The 21,577-nt window shown below is 46.3% G+C and overlaps 1 protein-coding gene across 4 annotated transcripts in view; it reads right to left on the reverse strand.

The window, feature by feature from the left end:
• Positions 1 to 19,026, reverse strand: part of c4h5orf24 (chromosome 4 C5orf24 homolog) — a 43,829-nt gene extending 24,803 nt beyond the window's left edge. For 2 of the 4 annotated variants that reach the window (XR_005460486.1, XM_038795860.1), the window contains exon 1: positions 18,615 to 19,022. The gene's annotated coding sequence lies outside the window, so the exon portion shown is untranslated. Of the gene's footprint in view, positions 1 to 18,614 lie in introns of all 4 variants that reach the window. The other 2 variants (XR_005460487.1, XM_038795858.1) reach the window with 2 other exon arrangements.
• Positions 19,027 to 21,577: the final 2,551 nt, after the last annotated feature.

Genomic DNA, 21,577 nt, shown 5'->3' on the forward strand with positions numbered 1-21,577 from the left:
AGCGCTATCTAGCAGCATGCACTCAGCAGGGGCTGGTTTAGCACACTGGGCTAAATAGCTGGCTTTTAAAGCAGACCGAGGCAGGCCAGCAGCACGGTTCAATTCCCGTACCAGCCTCCCCGAACAGGCGCTGGAATGTGGCAACTAGGGGCTTTTCACAGTAACTTCATTTGAAGCCTACTTGTGACAATAAGCAATTTTCATTTAATTTCATTTCAGTTACCTGCTCACAGACAGTCAGTTTACATTCTGCCTGACCTCATTGGTTCAAACATTAATAATAATAATCCTTATTGTCACAAGAAGTTTTACATTAACACTGCAATTAAGTTACTGTGGAAAGCCCCATCGTCGCCACATTCTGGCACCTGTTCGGGTACACAGAAGGAGAATTCAGAATGTCCATTTCACCTAACAGCACGTCTTTCAGGAGGAAACCGGAGCACCCGGGAGGAAACTCACGCAAACACAGGGAGAACGTGCAGACTCTGCAGAGACGGTGACCCAAGCTGGGAATCGAACCAGGGACCCTGGCACTGTGAAGCAACAGTGCTACTCACTGTGCCCATAAAAAGAGCTGAATACCAGAGGTGAGGTGAAACTTTTGATACCAAGACAGCATTTGACTGAGTATGGCATCAAGGGGTCCGAGCAAAACTGGAGTCAAATGAAAATTAGGAATAGATACCTAGCATAAAAGTTGGTGGTTCTGGAGGTCAATCGTCTCAGTCCTAGGACATCACTGAAGGAATTTCTCAGGGCAGTGTCCTAAGCACTGAACAATCTTCAGCTGCTTCATCAGTGATCTTTCATCCATCATAAGGTCAGAAGTGGGGATGTTCAGCACCATTTGTGACTCCTCTGATACCAAAACAGTCTCAACACATATGCAGCAAGTTCTGGACAATATCCAGGCTGGTAAGTGACAAGTAACATTTGCGCCACACAACTGCTAGACAATGACCAGCTAAAACAAGGACAGAACCTAACCACCTCCCTATGACATTGAATGGCATTACCATTGTTGAATCCTCCTCTGAAAACATCCTTGGTGGGGGGGGGGGGTTTACCATTGGTCAGAATCTAAATTGGACCAGTTGTATAAATACTGTGGCTACAATAGCAGGTCAAGGCTAGAAATCATGTGACGCTTAACTCATCTGCTGACTCCCAGAAGCATGCAACACGCAAGAAGCTTGACACCATGCAGGACAAAGCATCCCATTTGATTGCCAGTCCATCCAGGGAATCATTCACTCCTTCCTCCACTGACGCACAGTGACAGCAGTGGGTACCATGTACAAAATGCACAGCAGCAACTCACCAAGGTTCCTTCAACAGCACCTGCCAAACCCGCAACCTCGATCATCTAGAAGGACGAGGGCAGAGGACACATGGGAACAGCGCAACCTGCTAGTTCCCCTCCAAGCCACACACCATCCTGACTTGGAAATATGTCGCTTTAACTTCACCATCGCTGGGTCAAAATTCAGGAACTCCCTTCCTAACTGCACTGTGGGTGTAGGTAAGCAATTCAAGGAGGTAGCTCACAATCGCCTTCAAGGGCAGTTAGGGATAGGAAACACATGCAGGCCCAGCCAGTGAAGCCCACACTCCATGAGCATTTTAAAAAAAATTGCAAACAGCTATTGTAATACTTCAGGCAGTGACCCGAGAGGTTTTGTTATCCAAGTGATTAGGTCTGATAATTTTTGTTATTTCTTTGCTCGAAGGGATCGCGGGGCATTGCTCCATGTGTCCCACTCCTTGTACTGGTATTTCTCCTGACCCCATTGCGGTAATGTTCGACGGCGGTCTTGGTGTTCAAGCACGGACTTATGTTGTCGCTAGTTAGCCCCAATCCTTCGCTTTTTGAATAGTCCTGATTGTTGGGGTGGGTTCCCTGGTTCTGAGGGGGGGGGGGGGCGACAGGGCCGGCCCTACCTCCCGGGGCGCTCCCCTTTTTTTGGGGGGGGGGGAGAGAGAGAGAGGATTTGCCCCGACGGCCCCTTCTCTTTAGAGTGGGGTTCCTTCCTTTTATCGATTGTGACCTGACTACATCCCTTCTCACCTTGGCCTCCATGATATCTTGTTATGCTCTTTGGAGATGTTTTATTGCTGGTGGTTTGCTCCATTCGGGGACTCGGGAGATGGAGATCTGATGGCTCAGATTTTTGTTCCTGGCTCCTTTTCTTACTTTCTTCTTATTTTTTTTATGGGAGAACTTGGGTTGAGATTTGAAGTCTGAGATTTTCTTGGGCTGGTGGTGCCTGTTGTTATGCAATGGATATCTGTTCTGTCCTAGGCCCAAGGAGGAGTTTAATTGTGCGGGAGTGTTAGTGGATTTCTCCCTTAGCTCTGTGATCCTCAGGATTTGTTTCCCCCTCTTGTTACTGTTTTTCTTGAGGCTATGGGAATAATGTAGGTCTGTGTTGATGCCTGTATCCTGTTTTGGTGTAGACGGGTCCTGTATCTGTGGAGGGAACATGTTAGGGATTTCTTCCCTGATTCATCTGGTCTTATTTTTCCCATGCCTGGAATGGGTCCAGTTTTGTGCTATGCCTGTTGTACATTGATGCTGATGAGGCTTCCTTTTCTGTTTGTTTCGATGAGGCTTACGTCAAAGATTGAAAATCTCAATAAAAATACTTTTTTTTCATTGCAGTCAGAATGCGGAGGAGGTTGTGATGGTGTTCCCGGTCATATTCCCACCTCCATGCACGTTTCCTGGAGGCAGTATCCCAACTGCAGGTAACAAAGAGGACGCTAAAATGGGACAATGAGCCCCTCTTCTGGAATTAGATTGTTATTTTTCAGATGGCGAAAGGGCCCCCAGCTTCGTCAGGAGCCCGGAAATTGAAAAGAGGCAGTTTCACAGCAGGAGGCCTGAGCCACCGGCCACGTGAGGCCTTATTAAATTGCAGTGCTCAAGTCTCCCAAGTTGAAAGCATATAATTGCAACCATGTCATGTAGACTGACATCTCCATTAACATCACCTTTGCTGTGGCACTGTTACGCTCCTACTGATGGTGCCTCCGTGACGCTGCTAAAATTCTGCTGCTGTTGCCTTAGAAGTGCCTAAACTGCAAATTGGGCCGGCAGTTGAACTGACTTCCCCAAAGATGGAACCCAGTCACCATACCTAACTGTGGTAACTACGTACCCTGTCACTGCACCCCTAATAATTGATTCTAACATTTTCCCTCCTCCTCCCCCCCCCCCCCCCCCCCCCCCCTTCGTATGGTCTTTTTCCTGTTATTGTTGCTTTTATTGTCTTTTTCTGGGTCTTTCTGCTGTGGTGGGTACCTTTTGTTGGGCTCGCTGAGTGCACTGGATCCGGTATTGCAACAAAGGGGTGGCCGGTCAGCAATGGGGATTAAAGACGTGGGTTGAGGGCGTTCGTTTCATTTATGTTTATGGTTTGTTTCGGGTGGGTGTTGTATGGGTACTGGGGTATTGCGGGGTTATTTTATGAATGCTCGGAAAGGGACGTGGGTTAACACTGTTCTGTGTACGCGGCGGGATCTGTATTGCACCGGGAGCAGCCTCGTGGTGCTGTTTGAGGTTTACATTTTGTTTGACCTTCCTGTGTTAGTGAGATTGCTCCAGTGGGTTGGAGGGCGGATGGTGTGCTGGGGAGTTGGGATGAGGTCGGGGAAACAATGGGAATGGGACAATGTGCGCCGGAGTGATGAGTCACCGGGCTAGCAGATTGGCTAGTCAAGGGAGTCGGGGGGGGGGGGGGGGGGGGAATACAGCCAATGGATGGCAGGGGTGGGGCTACCGGGGGATGTTGCTGGGGGGGGGGGGGGGGGGGGGGGGGGGGGGTGTTATTCTGCTGACGTGGGAGAGATCTGAAGTAGGTAATGGAAAGGAGGTCGGGGGTGGAGGCGGCCAAGAGGACAGCCAAGAATGGTGCGGCACACGGGCCGGGGGCAGGCCCGAGAAAGGTTATGGCTGACTGGCGTGGGGCGGGGGGGGGGGGGGGGGGGGGGGGGGGTTGTGCCCCCCAACCAGTTGATCACCTGGAATGTCAGGGGACTAAATGGGCCAGTTAAAAGGGCACGTGTGTTCGCACATTTGCGGGCTCTGAAGGCGGACGTAATTATGTTGCAGGAGACACATCCGAAAGTGTCTGACCAGACTAGGCTAAGAAAGGGCTGGATCAGCCAGGTCTTCCACTCGGGGTTGGATTCTAAGTCCAGGGGGTAGCAATTATGATCAATAAGCGGGTTCAATTTGAGGCGGAGGGCATAGCCACAGATAGGGGGGGCAGATTCCTGATGGTAAGGGGCAAACTGGAGGGGAGAAGAGTGGTGCTGGTGAACATATATGCTCCGAAATGGGACGACGTGGACTTTATCAAGAGAGTGCTGGGGAAGATCCCGGACCTGGACTCACGCAGGTTGATAATGGGGGGGGGACTTTAATACGGTCCTTGACCCGGGGCTGGACCGGTCGTGTCCCAGAACGGGTAGACTCCCAGCAATGGCAAGGGAGCTGAAAGGGGTTCATGGAGCAAATGGGGGCAGTGGACCCATGGAGAGCCAGACAGCCAACAGGAAGGGGCTACTCGTTTTACTCACATGTTCATAAAGCATACTCTAGGATTGATTTCTTTGTGTAGGGGAGGTAAAGAATACGGGATATTCGGCAATCACTATCTCGGACCATGCCCCGCACTGGGTGGACCTGCAGGTCGGGGGGGGCGAATCACCAATGCCCGCAATGGAGGTTAGACGTAGGATTGTTGTCAGAGGCGGGGATATGTGAGAGACTTCGGAAGTGTATGCAAAATTACTTGCAGGTGAATGATACGGGGGAGGTTTCAGCAGCGATCCTGTGGGAGGCGCTGAAGGCAGTAGTGAGGGGGAGCTGATCTCAATTCAGGCTCACAGGGTCAGGGCGGACATAGCAGAAATGGACAGATTGGTTAGGGAAATGTATTGGATAGACGAGGAGCATGCGGGGTCCCCGGGGGAGGACCTACTCAGGGAGAGATGGAGATTACAGGCGGAACTGGGGGTGCTATCCACGAGTAGGGCCATGGAACAACTGAGAAAGGTGAGGGGAGTGGTGTATGAGCATGGGGAGAAGGCCAGCAGATTGCTAGCGCAGCAACTCAGGAAGAGGGAGGCGGCCAGGGAAATAAGTAGAGTGATTGATGGGGAGGGGAGCAGAGTGGAGGACCCGGCAGGACTGAATAAGGTATTCCGGGACTTCTATAGTAGGCTGTATACTTCAGAACCCCCAGAAGAGCCGGAGGAGATGAAAAGGTTCCTGGATGGGCTAACATTCCCAAAGTAGGCGGGGGACTAGTGGACGGGCTGGGGGCCCCGATTAGAGTGGAGGAGGTATTGGGGGGGCCTAAAGGCCATGCAGTCGGGGAAAGCCCCGGGGCCGGATGGATACCCAGTAGAGTTTTACAAGAAGTTCTCGGACTTAGTGGGACCGGTCTTGACGAGGGTTTTTAATGAGGCAAGAGACAGAGGGACCCTGCCGCCGCCGATGTCGCAAGCCACTATCTCGCTGATACTGAAGTGGGACAAGGACCCGGAATCCTGCAGGTCATACAGGCCAATCTCCCTGGCTCTTTCCAAGAGCCGGTGCAGACTCGATGGGCTGAATGGCCTCCTTCTGCACTGTAAATTCTATGAAACTATGATCAATGTGGATGCCAAGCTCCTGGCAAAGGTCCTGGCGATTAGAATTGAGGACCGGAGGTGAATACCGGAGGTGATTGGGGACGATCAGACAGGGTTTGTGAAAGGGAGGCAGCTGACAGCTAACTTGAGAAGATTGCTTAATGTGATCATGATGCCCCCGACGGGCAAGGAGGTGGAGGTAGTGGTGGTAATGGGCGCTGAGAAGGCCTTCGATCGGGTGGAGTGGGGCTATCTGTGGGAGGTGCTCGGACGGTTTGGGTTCGGGGAGGGACTGGTGAATTGGGTCAGACTACTGTACCAGGCCCCAAAAGCTAGCGTTAGGACGAACAGGGTAGTGGCAGATTATTTCAGACTACATCGCGGGACCAAACAGGGATGCCCACTCTCCCCGTTGCTGTTTGCGCTGGCCATAGAGCCGTTGGCGATTGCGTTGAGAGCTGCAAAGGGATGGAAGGGAATGACCAGGGGAGGGGTGGAACATAGAGTCTCTCTCTATGCGGACGACCTGCTCCTGTACGTGTTGGACACACTGGCCGGGATGGAAAATATACTGGAAACACTGAGGACATTCGGCCGGTTTTCAGGGTACCAATTAAATATGGCCAAGAGTGAGATGTTTGTGATGCAGGCAAGGGGCCAGGAGAATAGACTGAAGGAGCTGCCATTTGGGCTGGTTGAGGAAAGTTTCCGGTACTTGGGGATACAGGTGGCACGAGACTGGGGCAGATTGCACAAGTTAAATTTGACCAGAGTGGTGGAACAAATTAAGAGGGAGTTGCGGAGATGGGATGCACTCCCGCTGTCACTGGCGGGGAGGGTGCAGACTGTAAAGATGACAATCCTCCCTAGATTCCTGTTCATCTTCCAGTGCCTCCCAATCTTTATCCCACAGTCCTTCTTCAAAAGGACTGGCAAAATCATCATGAGCTTTGTCTGGGCGGGAAAATCCACGCGGGTGAAGAAGACGATGCTTGAGAGGAGCAGCAGCGAGGGAGGGCTGGCATTGCCGAGTCTGATCAACTACTACCGGGCGGCTAACATAGCCATGATAAGGAAGTGGATGGTGGGTACAGGGTCTATCTGGGAGCGGGTGGAGGCGGCTTCGTGCAGGGGCACCAGTTTGGCAGCCCTGGTCACTGCTCCCCTACTGCTGTCGCCGGCCAGGTACTCCACCAGCCCAGTAGTGGGGGGTGGCACTGCGGATATGGGGCCAGTGGAGGAGGCATGTAGGGGAGGTGGGTGCGTCTGTCTGGGCTCCAATATGTGATAACCATCGATTTTCCCCGGGGAACATGGATGGGGGTTTCGAACATGGCGGGGGTGAGGAGGGTGGACGATATGTTCCTGGAGGGGAGCTTTGCGAGTTTGAGGGGCTTGGAGGAGAAATTTGGTCTGGTAAGGGTAAATGACTTCAGGTACTTACAGATGCGGGACTTTGTCCGCAGACAGGTCCCATCCTTCCCACGCCTGCCGCCAATAGGGATCCAAGACAGAATAGACTCTAGGCGAGAAGGAGGAGAGGGTAGAGTCTCAGATATTTATAAGGTGCTCATGAAGGGGGAAGAGTCCCAGACGGAGGAACTGAAACTCAAATGGGAGGAGGAGCTTGGCGGGGAGATGGAGGACGGGCTGTGGGCAGAAGCCCCGAGTAGGGTAAACTTAACCGCAACATGTGCCAGGCTCGGCCCGATTCAGTTTAGAACATAGAACATAGAACAGTACAGCACAGAACAGGCCCTTCGGCCCTCAATGTTGTGCCGAACAATGATCACCCTACTCAAACCCACGTATCCACCCTATACCCGTAACCCAACAACCCCCCCCCCCCCCCAACCTTTACTTTTTAGGACACTACGGGCAATTTAGCATAGCCAATCCACCTAACCCGCACATCTTTGGACTGTGGGAGGAAACCGGAGCACCCGGAGGAAACCCACGCACACAGGGGGAGGACGTGCAGACTCCGCACAGACAGTGACCCAGCCGCTTAAGGTCGTTCACCGGGGCCACATGACGGTAGCTCGGATGAGAAAATTCTTTGCGGTTGAGGATAAGTGCGCTAAATGCGGGGGAGGACTAGCAAACCACTTCACATGTTTTGGGCATGTCCTAAGCTTAGGGGGGTACTGGGAGGGATTTGCGGGGATCATGTCCCAGGTGCTAAAAACAAGGGTAGTGATGAGTCCAGGGGTGGCAATTTTTGGGGTTTCGGAAGACCCGGGAGTCCAGGGCGAGAAAGAGGCCGATGTTCTGGCCTTTGCTTCCCTGATAGCCCGGCGACTAATAGTGCTGGTATGGAGGGACTCAAAACCCCCGAAGACCGAGCTATGGCTTTCAGACATGTCAAGTTTTCTGGGTATGGAAAAAATTAAGTTCGCCTTGAGGGGATCTGTACTGGGGTTCGCCGAAGGTGGCAACCATTCATCCACTTCTTCGCGGGAGAGTGAACGTCAGCAAGGTGGGGGGGGTGGGGGAGGTTAGAGTAGAGTAGGACGGATAAATAGGCGGGTAGTGTCGATGGGAGAGGAGCAGGCCTGTGCAGTATGGTTCGATTGAAGTATTGATTTTACGTTGATGTTTGCACATTTTTGCCTTTTTTGGGGGTTTTTTGTTGTTATCTGTAACTGTTTACAATGCCGAAAAATACCTCAATAAAATTGTTTGATAAAAAAAGAACAAATGCATCCACTAACTCTGTAGCTACCTCTTGTGAGGCTCAAGGGCAGCACTGTGGCACAGTGGTTAGCACTTCTGCCTCACAGCGCCAGGGACCCGGTTCAATTGGGTGTCTGTGCGTGTGGACTTTGCACATCCTCCCTGTGTCTGCTTGGGTTTCCACCAGGTGCTCCCGTTTTCTCCCACAGTCCAAAGGTGAGCAAGCTAGGTAGGTTGGCCATGCTAAATTGCCCCTTAGTTTCCATAAAAAGGTTGGTAGGGATAGGGTGGGGGATTGGGCTTAGGTAGTCTGTGCAGACTCAATGGCTGAATGGGCTCCTTCTGCACTGTAGGGATTCTATGATTTGTCAGCTTTTCGTCCCATTCATTTTTCCAATCCTATCCATTTACAAATATTAATTTATTTAAATTCCTCATTCTCACTAGATCCTTACTTCTCCACTATTTCCGGGATGCTTTTTGTATTCTTCTGCCAGATTAAGAAGAGGCCCAATTCTGTGCAAGTGGACAGGTTTTGAATGAGTTAAAATTTCACCCTGAAGTATTTGTTTAATCTCTGTGCTATTTCTTTGTTCCCGGTCCTGTTTCTGGTCTCTAATTGGCCCTGGTTCATCCACTAGGAGAGTCTCACAGAGAAACTGAGCTCAAAGAGAGAACACTGGATGATAGGAGGGAAACCAGAGAAGGTTGTGAGTTCAGGGTGAGAATTGTAAAGGAAATTTGGACAGTGGGCGAGGAGAACATAGGGGCAACAGTGGCAGACTCAGCTAAATGAAAAATCTTCAGCTCAATGACAAGAAATCCATGCATTTCTAGCACTTGATGTTTGGGATGAAAGTGGAAGAGAGACGCGAATGGTTTCAGAAGATGGCTTGATCCTAGCATAGTGAGCAATATTGTCAAACGAGAGCGGGATCAGATGGTGCTTTTCATGGTCCAGCCTGATCTGGCAGTGAATGGTTCACAACTCATTTAAGAAGTGGAGCAATAAAGAGTCACCGGAATCAGCGAATTTAAAAAGAAAATACATTGCTGACTGAAATTAGCTTCATTTATTTTAGTTTTCCAGCAAGTTTTAAAAGAAGACATCATTTCACCACATGGGTCAGTAAGTCATCTCTTATTCTGCAATCCATTGATTCAAATTGGCACTCAGCAATGGTTCACAATTTTTAAAGGATTTGGGAAATATACAATTTACTCCTCTCTTGTAGGTGTCCTTACACCATTCCTTAACATCCAAGATGACTAACAATAATTAAAATTTATTATCACTCATACAATAAATCCTTGGATACATGACTAAAGGTCAACAAGATTGGTTTGATGAGAGCAATGCAGAATAAACAAACTTAACAATTGGGCAGTACGGTGGCGCAGTGGTTAGCACTGCTGTCTATGGTGCTGAGGACCCGGGTTCGATCCCGGCCTGGGTCACTGACCGTGTGGAGTTTGCACATTCTCCCTGTGCCTGCATGGATTTCGCCCCCACAACCCAAAAATGTGCAGGTTAGGTGGACTGGCCACCCTTAATTGGAAAGAAATTGGGTACTCTAAATTTATTTTTTAAAAACACAAACTTAACCTGCAAACCTGGCAACCAGGTCTAACTCTACAAAGAAGAAGCTTCCTCATCAAACAGCCAAAGCTCAGGCAGCACGGTGGTGCAGTGGTTAGCACTGCTGCCTACAGCGCTGAGGACCCGGGTTTGATCCCGCCCCAAGCAACTGTCTGTGTGGAGTTTGCACATTCTCCTCGTGTCTGTGTGGGTTTCACCCCCACAACCCAAAGATGTGCAGATTAGGTGCATTGGCCACACTGTATTGCTCATTAATTGGAAGCAACATAATTGGGCACTCAAAATTATTTTTAAAAAACAGCCAAAGATAAAGTTCAAGGATGAACCGAGGTTTGAAGAACAAATATGGTGGATAGGGAAGGCTGAGGAAATTAAACTCCTTACTGACATTTACGACACATTTCCTTCTGCAAGAGACCCGTATCAATAATAATCTTTATTATGTCACAAGTAGGCTTACATCAACACTGCAATGAAGTTACTGTGAAAAGACCCTAGTCCGGCAACTGTTCGGGTACACAGAGAGAATTCAGAATGTCCAATTCACCTAACAGCACGTCTTTCGGGACTTCAAAAGGACTAACACATTAATATCCAAACATGGCAAGTTTCTCCTCAAAGACATGAACAGCATCAACACCTGCTGGAGAGAGCATTCCATATAGAGCTATGTACTCAAAACACTGTGGACATGCACCTGCGTGACAACCACCACAACTTAACCAGCAGAAGTGAGCCAGACAATGATCTGATGCTCAACAAAGTGATAGCTCAACCAGAGGGAAAACAACAGAGCTTATGAACCTTACAGCATCTCTGTGGAAATACTGAAACAAGCTGGCCAAATGAAGAATTTCAAGTGACCATTGAGACACCATGATGATCACAATCTTCAACTAAGGGCACAAGTCAAAATGGGGCAAAGTATTGCTCTCAATTGTTGTCCAAAATTTAACTAGGCTAATTCTTAATCACCTCTTGGCAGTTGCAAAGGAGGTCCTTCCAAAGTCACAGTGTGGCTTCTGACCCAGAGGAACAATCAACATGATAGTTATGGGACATTAACTTCAGGAAAAGTGCACAGGAGCAAGATATTTGTTCATGGTTTTCTTCAATCCCATAGAAGTTTCTGACTCAGGTGAATCAAGCTACCCTTTGGATGGTGCTACAGCCATATGGATCACATAAGCATTGTACGTCTCCTACATGACTATATGAACACAAGAGCTTTGACAAAGTGACATCCAGACTCGAGACGCTAGCTCCCTTCTCTTTCCACAGATGCTATCAAACCTGCTGAGATTGTCCAGCATTTTGTTTTGTTTCAGATTCCAGCATCCACAGTAGTTTGTTTTTATCTCTGTATAAATAATAGTATTCTGCACTGGCTCCACCACAGGCCCTTCCCTGTCAAAACAGACAACAAACATGTTGCCCTTGCACCAACTCTATTCTCAATCTTTCTTACGGCAAAGTTGCAAGTAACTACTGACCTTCTCTCCCCCCCCCACACCCCACACACACACACACACACACACAGGTATGATAATAACTTAATCACACTGATGGCAAATTCTTCAACCTCAACCAGCTGAAGACCAAAACCAAGACACCAAACATTTCTGTAACTGCACTACAGTATGCTGACAACAGACACGTTAGCGCTCAAACAGAACTACAACAAATAGTTGACACTATGAACCATGAGCACTAGGAAGACCAAAGCCCTCTACCAACCCACATCATTGTGTCAAATCCAACACCTTGAAGTGTAGAGACCATCCCTATATATGCCACAGTCCTCTGCAGAATTCTCCTCAGAAGTAACACATTAATTTCTCCTCTCTTGATGGTTTCCTTCTGGTTACCTTTGTAATAATTCCAAGCTAATCTGCTAGTTATTTCTTCTATAATAAGGCACTGTGAGGCCCAATGTGGATTTTCCCACTAACTTCAAACTAGGCAATATTCCTTCACAAGATTCAAACTGCGATTAAGCCTCACCCACCTTGCGCACGGTCAATGATGAAGTTAGTGATTTACTCTCCTTACGGTGCAGGTCTGTCTGTCATTTACTTTGGCTAACTTCACTCAGGGGAGCAACAAACCACAGGAAGTCCAAACTGCAACTAAGAACCTCTCCCAGCAAACACCCATATAATTTGAAACCAAAGAGCCTTCCTAAGCTCCAGCCATTTTCATATCAATGTAGTCTGCTCTCTGCTATTCACGAACCCACCTTTAAGCTAATTATCCCTCATTTACAATTTCTCCAATTTAGTAAACCTACTTTCTATTTCATAACCCCATTTCTTCTATTTTGACTGTATTAACCAAACAGGAGTACATTCTGTACTGCCATTTTTTTTAATGTGTTCTGGCAATCACCAAGGCGCCAGTATTTTAATTATCTTACCTTTCTAACTGTTAACCTCTTAAGGAACATGGTCCCAACCTTTTAACTGTAACATGCTCCACTCTTGCTTTAACTGCATTTATCCCATTTTCCACAGGCCTAAAACTATTACATACTAAAACATGAACCATTCTCAACATAATGAAAAGATAATCTGTTTTTTGTGATGTCTATCGAGATGTAAATTTGGAGTAGGGATAACTCACCCATTCCCCTGTTCTTCTTGAAAATAATGTCATGGAATCTTTTAAATTCACCCAAGCAGTCAGATCGGGACTTCATTTAACATCTCAATGGAATGAATACACCTCTGACAATGCAATGCTCTCTCAGTAATGCATTGGAGTGTCACACTTGGGTTCCGTGCTCAAACTCTGGAGTGGGACTTGAACCTGGAACTTTGAGATTCAGAGATGAGAATGCCGCAAGCCACAGCTGACACACACAATGTCAACCAGCCAAACTGGATGAGACACGTCAAACGCAGGACCACCCAAACAAATTCTCTGCTCATAGCTATGCTACAGCACCCACTCATACAGGGGCCCAATTGAAACATTGCAAATACCATCTCAATGCCTCATGAAGGTCTGCTCTACTAATGTCAAGGTGCTGAAAGTAGATGTCTAATTGTGATCAAAACGGTGATCCATCATCGAGACTGTCTGATCAACAAGGAAAGCCACTGAGGGAGAATAGTCAGAGAGATAGTAAGAGAGGACAGCTGCTTGAGCCAAAGTTTACCATCACCTCGACCAGCTGATGTCCTCATTATGGAATAGTCTACACGCTAAGATTGGATCTGCCACAGCCATAGCCAACAGTGGCATCTCACTTTCATTCAGCCATCCACAAGAAAGAATCATCCTCTACATGAGGGTTTGTCGATAGGAATAGCACCATTAGAGAGAGAAATACCCATCCATGCAATGTTGTTGAAACTCAGGAAGTATAAAAGCTATCTGAGGTAACTATGTTTATAATTTTACCTCCCCTAACAGATTCAGGGGTGGGGGAGAATAAAAAGCAGGATTTAATGTCTCTTTGGCCATTCCACTGGCAGATTGAGGAGTGGTAGGAGGAGAAAGGGGAAGAAAATTAATTTGACCACCTACACCTTCATAACAAGTTAGAGCCTAAATGCACACCCCTCTAGATGGATTTTTGATTAGATGATCCAGACTGAGGTAAATAAGTGCTTACTTTCAAACCCAACATAATTTTCAACATCTCAGCAGGAAGCCTTCAATGTGTCTGGTGTCAAAATGTTTCCTTCAAAAGGCCAAATGAGTTTTAAGCCTATTACTGATTTTCATGATTAGCTCCTGCAGAAAATTGTTAAACAATGATTACATCACGTTAATTTGATCTCAAAATAGTCATTCCATAGTTTATCTTTTGAAGTTACAGATGGATGTGGCATGAGGTAGCTCCTGTGGTAGATTGCCGATCCTCTTCATTTGACTGCAGAGTTATCAGACTTATGTTTATTTTTTTTTCACCATAATATCTTCCTTACTTGCTGTGCAACTAGTTACGCTATGTACTCCTTTGTGAGCTACAAACAATTATTAAAGCCTTGATTAAAGTGTTCACATTCTCTTTATTTGATGTTCTATGATACATTTCTGAGAATTATAAACATTCACCCCGATGTTTGAGCTCCTGCAGGGATTCCTCTAAGGAATCTTTGAATAATCCTAAATTATTTGTGCTTTATTACAGTAATCTGCTTACCAACGGTTACTGGGCAGTCCTCAAGAGTCAACAATTTTGTTTGGAATCGACTCCAATCTTTGGCTTTGACACATTTAAAACTCAAGTTAATCAAAGTGTTGAAAATGCTCAATAGTAACAAAACAGCTTATTAAAATGTTCTTACAAATGTGATTGAAGGGATTATTCTAGTTAATAGGAATATCAAGCATTTGATGCCTTGACTGATGCTTGGTTGTTGGAGAAGAACAGGAACAAAGACATTTAGTCATTCCCTATGTACTTCCTGGCCCACAGGGCACAATTTTAATTCTAAGTACTTGGGGTTTGAATACGTTAAAATTCAAGCCCGATTAGATTAATATTTACAGGTCCATTATATCCCATAGCATCCATCTATGCTTGCAAAAAACAATTAAACTCTATGTTGGATGTGGATTATAGCAGCACATGGACTGAGGCCAGGGTAGAGATGGTCCATGTTAAGTAGGCAGTATTTGTAATGCAAAGATATATAAAGATCTGAAGTTCAGCCTGGGTTATGAACAATTTGCTTATGATTCAACCTTGTTCAGTTCAAGATTGATCATCATCTCCTGGACAATGATTTGATTCCAAGATAATACCAAGACTGGAAGTGAGGAAGAAACTCCGTCTGAACTCCAGCATCTAATAATAATAATTTTTATTAGTATCACACATTACCACTGTAATGAAGTTACTGTGAAAATCCCCTAATCACTACATTCCAGCGCCTGTTCAGGTACACTGAGGAAGAATTCAGAATGTCTAATTCACCTAACAAGCACATCTTTTGGGATTTGTGGGAGGAAACCGGAGCACCCGGAGGAAACCCACACAGACACGGGGCGAACGTGCAGACTCCGCACAGACAGTGACCCAAGCCAGGAACCAAACCTGGGTCTCTGGTGCTGTGAGGCAACAGTGCTAACCATTGTGCTGCCATGCATATCTTGTAAGCCTTCTAGATAACCAGCTTGATACTGGGACTGCCTCGGCAATATTTACATAGCTTCCATTCTAGGTAGACAACAAAGTACAGTCTGCCTAAAGTACTCTCTGGGCGGCATGGTAGCACAGTGGTAAGCACTGTTGCCTCACAGCACCAGGGATCCGGGTTAAATTCTGACCTTGACTGTCTGTGTGGAGTCTACACATTCTCCCTGTGGCAGTGCAGATTTCCTCCGGGTGCTCCAGTTTCCTCCTACAGTCCAAAGATGTGCAGGCTAGGTGAACTGGCCATGCTAAATTCCCCCTTAGCATCCAAAGGTTAGATGGGGTTACGGTGGGGGAAATGGGCCTCGGTGGGGTGCTCTTTCGCGGGTCAGTGCAGACTCAATGGGCTGACCTGCTGCACTGTAGTGATTCTATGAAAAACAAGCGGTACAAACAAAAGAAACCTCTCAAATCACCCATTTCTGCAAGTTTCCATTTTCATTGAATCAACAAGCCTTTTCAAAAGACAGCTGCAAGATTACAGATAGTTTTGGCATTCGATAATCAGCAATATCCACCTTTAAACTGACAAAAACAATGAATAAAATAGCTTTCCAATTCACTACACAACAATTACATTTTGAAGTTAAGTGTATTGCTTTTAATATGATGTGGACATCAATCACATACATTAACCTGATAGAAATTTGCATATTACACTTGATGCCTCCTTGAATGTAACTATTTTAAAAAGTCTAGGAGCTTCCTGAACAACTCTGGTCTTGTCTGTACAGCTGGGCCTGAAACAGCAAAGATGGCTGGAAAAGCTGGTAAAACAGTATGGATCCTAAAGAAGGTTCAGCCTCATTTGTTGCTCTCAGCACCATCTAGTGCTGGAATATTGTAACATTGTTTGACAGACTGGGAAGAAATCCCGTCTGTACTCCTTAGACCATAATGCATACCTGCTGAGTGGACAAAGATGGCCTACTCCATTCCTTCCCTCTCAGATGTGTCAAGGTTGCTGACCTGCTTTAACAGAGTATGGCTGGAGCAACACCACAGCAGCTAATACTTAAGCTGGGGGCCCATGTTTATGCCAGCATCAGAACAGCTCTTACAGCCAAACCATAAAATTGTATGCCAATCCAAAACGCCTGCACGTAATGCCTGCAAGTAGGCTGTCCCCAGATCTCCCACTCAGTGTGGTCCCTTGCTGAAATTCTTCATTTCCCAGCCTAAACAGGACTTGTTGCAAAGCTTACCAAACATGCAAGCATCACAGTTGAGACAATCTATGATCTAAATCCTGATGTTCAAACACAAATGATAATTTCCAATGATAATTTAATGGGGTGGCACAGTGGTTAGCACTGCTGGGTCACAGCTCCAGGGTCCCAGGTTCAATTCCGGCCTCGGGTGACTGTGTTGAGTTTGCATATTTTCCCCGTGTCTGTGTGGGTTTCCTCCGGGTGCTCTGGTTTCTTCCCACATTCCAAAGATGTACAGGTTGGATGGATTGGCTATGCTAAATTGCCCCTCAGTTTCCAAAATCTTAGGTGGGGTGACTGAGTAACGGGGATAGGGTGGAGGGATGGGCTTAAGTAGGGTGCTCTTTCCAAGGGCCGTGCTGACACAATGGGCTGAATGGCCTCCTTCTGCACTGTAAATTTTATGATTCTATGATTCACTGATATTTCTCCCCCACTTTTGCCCTGACGTATCAAGGCAAACTGTTGCAATCCTAGCACAAGCTAGAAATCAGGGCAGGATCTTTCTGACTTATTTTTCTTACTACATCTCTGAGCAGTACTTCTACTTCTACTGGCCATGATTTGCCAAACGTGCATTAGCTGCAGGAAATTTCTGACTTGTCTTTTGATTCCAATTTTCCAAAGTTTTTTCATGTTCCCACCAAATCCAAGGCCAAATTTGTGAGACATGCTTATGCTACCGTTCCAACCAACTGCACCTACATCTGTTCTCTTAATCTGTAGCTGCTAAGGGTCCCAAGTTTAATTACATTGATGATTTGACTACAATTCCATTCAGACTAAATCCAATACGGCAAAATCTGCTGCCCTTGCATTTGACATTAACAGGGCACCTTGCTCACAGGACTAGAGAATACGTCCTTAATGCTTGCTAGCCTAGTACCACCATTCTGTATTTGTGAGTGTGCAGTATTCATATAAAATTAGTTGGTACTGCATCATTCCTGAACCATATTACACCTGACCAATGAGGACTCAGCATCCTTATATATTGTGGATAATTTTGACCCTACAATGGGATCATTTCACCCGTGAGCAGGTTTCTTGACAGGGAAAAACCCTTTGCAATGATAGCTGTTCTATTATAAAACCCAAATGTTAATGTTTAATCCCATCACAAAATGGGCCTCATTACTCATTTGATCTAAATTTTTGTCCTTTCTCCATTTTTGTTGACTAACCTGCTCACTTATCACACATACCTTTTCACAATTAAGTGGGGTGGGTGTCTAAGTTTGCTTTTTTTTAATGTTGATAGATATTCGGGCAGCAGGGTAGCATGGTGGTTAGCATAAATGCTTCACAGCTCCAGGGTCCCAGGTTCGATTCCCGGCTGGGTCACTGTCTGTGTGGAGTCTGCACGTCCTCCCCCTGTGTGCGTGGGTTTCCTCCGGGTGCTCCGGTTTCCTCCCACAGTCCAAAGATGTGCGGGTTAGGTGGATTGGCCATGCTAAATTGCCCGTAGTGTCCTAATAAAAGTAAGGTTAAGGGGGGGGGGGGGTTGTTGGGTTACGGGTATAGGGTGGATACGTGGGTTTGAGTAGGGTGATCATGGCTCGGCACAACATTGAGGGCCGAAGGGCCTGTTCTGTGCTGTACTGTTCTATGTTCTATATTGCTTTTCAGGGAAGTCAGGTAATAACTAACAGAATATGCTTAGCTCATGGGAATGAATGTGTCAAACTATTATTAAGCATTTTTTAAAAAATAACTTCAACAATGACGGATTTGCTTTTCTATAGTCCAGCTGTTTGGTCGATTAGCTTTACAGTTTATGCAATGTGACTTGATGGCCAGGCTACCTGCCTCCCAAAAGGTTGTAACATTATTATTATTTGTTTTGCAAACTTCTAGCACAGGCGAGTGATTCAATGGGAAGCACCTGAAACATTACACACACGGACAGCCCACCAGCAAAGGAACCAGCTGCACACTGATGATATTTCAAAATCTTTCAGGCTTTTTGCGCTCCCCTTCGTTTGCTTATTTAATGCCGATTGTCATTTCCTGCGTGGAGCAGATGAGCGGGACACATGGAAAAGAATAAGAGAATGTAGTGGCCGCGTCCAAATCGTAGCTGCAGAAGTCACCTGAGGAAATTTACCTGTGTTGAATCCTGCAACCTGCCCCGTTACATTAAGAAAATAAACAAGACTGTCACAAAACGAACTGCAAGCCAGGGCGGATTTTTTTTGTGTGTTTTGTTTATCTCGAGGCTCTGGTTCTATTTCCAAAACCGATCGTGGAACACCAGTCATGAAATCTACACGTTGGCTGCTGTTTTTTTTTTGTTTAAAGACCTAGCCGGGCATTGAAGCCACGATCTTACCTGACACAATAGACCCACGAGCAGCTGATCGGGCTGCTACATCCAGGACCTGGCCGCAGGAGCCGCTTCTCGCTGGAAAGGGTGAAGAGCTAAAAGCCCAGGAAGAACATGGCACAGCTCATCCTGCCATTCCTGCTCCCCGCCCCTTTCTTTTTTTTTTGTAAATTTCACTCAATTTCCTCCGATCCAGAAGCAGATCTCTCGGTCGCTCGCGCACACAGACACACCTTTCTTTTTTTTACAAAACTCTCTTTAGAAAAAGATGGTGCAGGGAGGCAGCTTTGGGCTGACGTGTGTCGCCGCTGCTGCTGTTCCTTCCCCCTTCTCCCTCTCTCTCTTTGCCGAACACAGGCGCTGCGATCCCTTTTCAACCTTTATTAAAGCAACGAAAGTCACAACGCGGAAATACGTGCGGCGCAAGCGCACTTCCGCCCCGGGGAGAGGGAGCCAGCCAGAAAGAGCAAATAAACAATTAAATTTTAATGTCCAACATTCACTGGCCGCCCCTCGCTCTCCAAAGGTCAGCCTCTCGTGCAAATGCTGCTCTTTTTTTATTCGTGAACGCAACAACGTTTTGTTACCCCCACCACTTCTTCAGCATATTTCCACCCCCTGAAAATCGCTCCAATATTTACACCCACAGCTAAGTCCAGAGTCAGCGGCACACAGCTTTATTTAAATTTTGCAACGATACGTACACGACACATATGTTTACGAGGAAAATGGTACGAATTGGGTTGTTAAATATGAGCATTTCCTGTTCGGCTTGTATTTCTGATTTACGACCCAGGTCTTGGTGGGGGTGGGGGGGAAGTTCATTGTGTCTGTAGCTGCACCTCCCACTTTACACCTCACTGTCAGGCTGCATTTCAGAGAGGAAGTCTTGTCTCGTACTTAAAAACTGCTTATGGTCAATAATTGTTTCTGTGGTACTGAACAGTTTACCCTAACCAAATATGTAAAAATTCTTGACCTCGCTTATAATTCCCTACCGGGTCGGTGCCCCACCCTGCCAATTCAATCTCTGTACTATGAACCAGTTCACGTATTCTGTTCTTCTGAGTCAAGTCTATTCTAGTCCACCATCAGTGCACCAGAATAGATAGGACTGCTGACTCTGCTCTTTGCCACATATATCTCCCCAACCTGTGACACTAATAAAGATTATTATTATTCCAAAAGTCTCAAAAATACTCTGTAACTGCATCTTCTGTCACCTCCCCAAACCATCATTTCAACCTCCTGTTTGGTACTCAGTTCCTCTTTGAAAATTGCCTTCGATCGTTTCACTATCTTCAAAGGCCTGCATGGACATAAGTTGTTGATTAAGTATGCATAAAATCAAAAACGTGCAGTTACATTCTTTGTAAATTAAGGCACTTTGCCTTCTTATTGTGAGGCAGAATTTATTCGTCGATGCATCCAATGTTTTTCTGCACTTTGTGCACCTGAAAGTTAAACCGTAGTAGTTGATATAATCAACTTTGTTTAAAACGTTTAGATTCCTGTGATGCAACAAAGCGCTTCAGGCTTGAGGAATAGAACGTAACTGAGGGGATGATAAAAGGAATTTAAAATCATCAATATCAACAGAAGACTTCCAAAACAGTGCCGCGTAATAGACTCGTGCTCATGGGAAAAAGGAGATGTAGAAACGTGGATACCTAATTGGCTAAGCAACAGGAAACAGAGAGTCGTGATTAGTGGATATCTTTCATGCTGAATAAAGGTTTATAGTTAAAATCCCCAGGAATCAGTGCTGGCATTCTTGCCTTTCCTGATTTATATTAATGACATAGATCGTTAGACGATCAAGGAGGGGACATGAGAAGTCTTTGGCAGGTAGGATCAAGGAAAACCCAAAAGCTTTCTATAGGTATGTCAGGAATAAAAGAATGACTAGGGTAAGAGTAGGGCCAGTCAAGGACAGTGGTGGGAAGTTGTGTGTGGAGGCTGAGGAGATAAGCGAGATACTAAATGAATACTTTTCGTCAGTATTCACTCAGGAAAAAGATAATATTGTGGAGGAGAATGCTGAGACCCAGGCTATTAGAATAGATGGCATTGAAGTGCGTAGGGAAGAAGTGTTGGCAATTCTGGACAAGGTGAAAATAGATAAGTCCCTGGGGCCTGATGGGATTTATCCTAGGATTCTCTGGGAAGCCAGGGAAGAGATTGCTGAGCCTTTGGCTTTGATTTTTAGGTCATCATTGGCTACAGGAATAGTGCCAGAGGACTGGAGGATAGCAAATGTGGTCCCTTTGTTCAAGAAGGGGAGTAGAGATAATCCCGGTGAGCCTAACGTCTGTGGTGGGTAAAGTCTTGGAGAGGATTATAAAAGATACGATTTATAATCATCTAGATAGGAATAATATGATTAGGGATAGTCAGCATGGTTTTGTGAAGGGTAGGTCATGCCTCACAAACCTTATCGAGTTCTTTGAGAAGGTGACTGAACAGGTAGACGAGGGTAGAGCAGTTGATGTGGTGTATATGGATTTCAGTAAAGCGTTTGATAAGGTTCCCCACGGTCGGCTATTGCAGAAAATACGGAGGCTGGGGATTGAGGGTTATTTAGAGATGTGGATCAGGAATTGGCTAGTTGAAAGAAGACAGAGAGTGGTAGTTGATGGGAAATGTTCAGAATGGAGTTCAGTTACGAGTGGCGTACCACAAGGATCTGTTCTGGGGCCGTTGCTGTTTGTCATTTTATAAATGACCTAGAGGAGGGCGCAGAAGGATGGGTGAGTAAATTTGCAGACGACACTAAAGTCGGTGGAGTTGTAGACAGTGCGGAAGGATGCTGCAGGTTACAGAGGGACATAGATAAGCTGCAGAGCTGGGCTGAGAGGTGGCAAATGGAGTTTAATGTGGAGAAGTGTGAGGTGATTCACTTTGGAAAGAATAACAGGAATGTGGAATATTTGGCTAATGGTAAAATTCTTGGTAGTGTGGATGAGCAG

This window comes from Scyliorhinus canicula, chromosome 4, assembly GCF_902713615.1.
Source record: "Scyliorhinus canicula chromosome 4, sScyCan1.1, whole genome shotgun sequence".
NCBI lineage: Eukaryota > Metazoa > Chordata > Chondrichthyes > Carcharhiniformes > Scyliorhinidae > Scyliorhinus > Scyliorhinus canicula.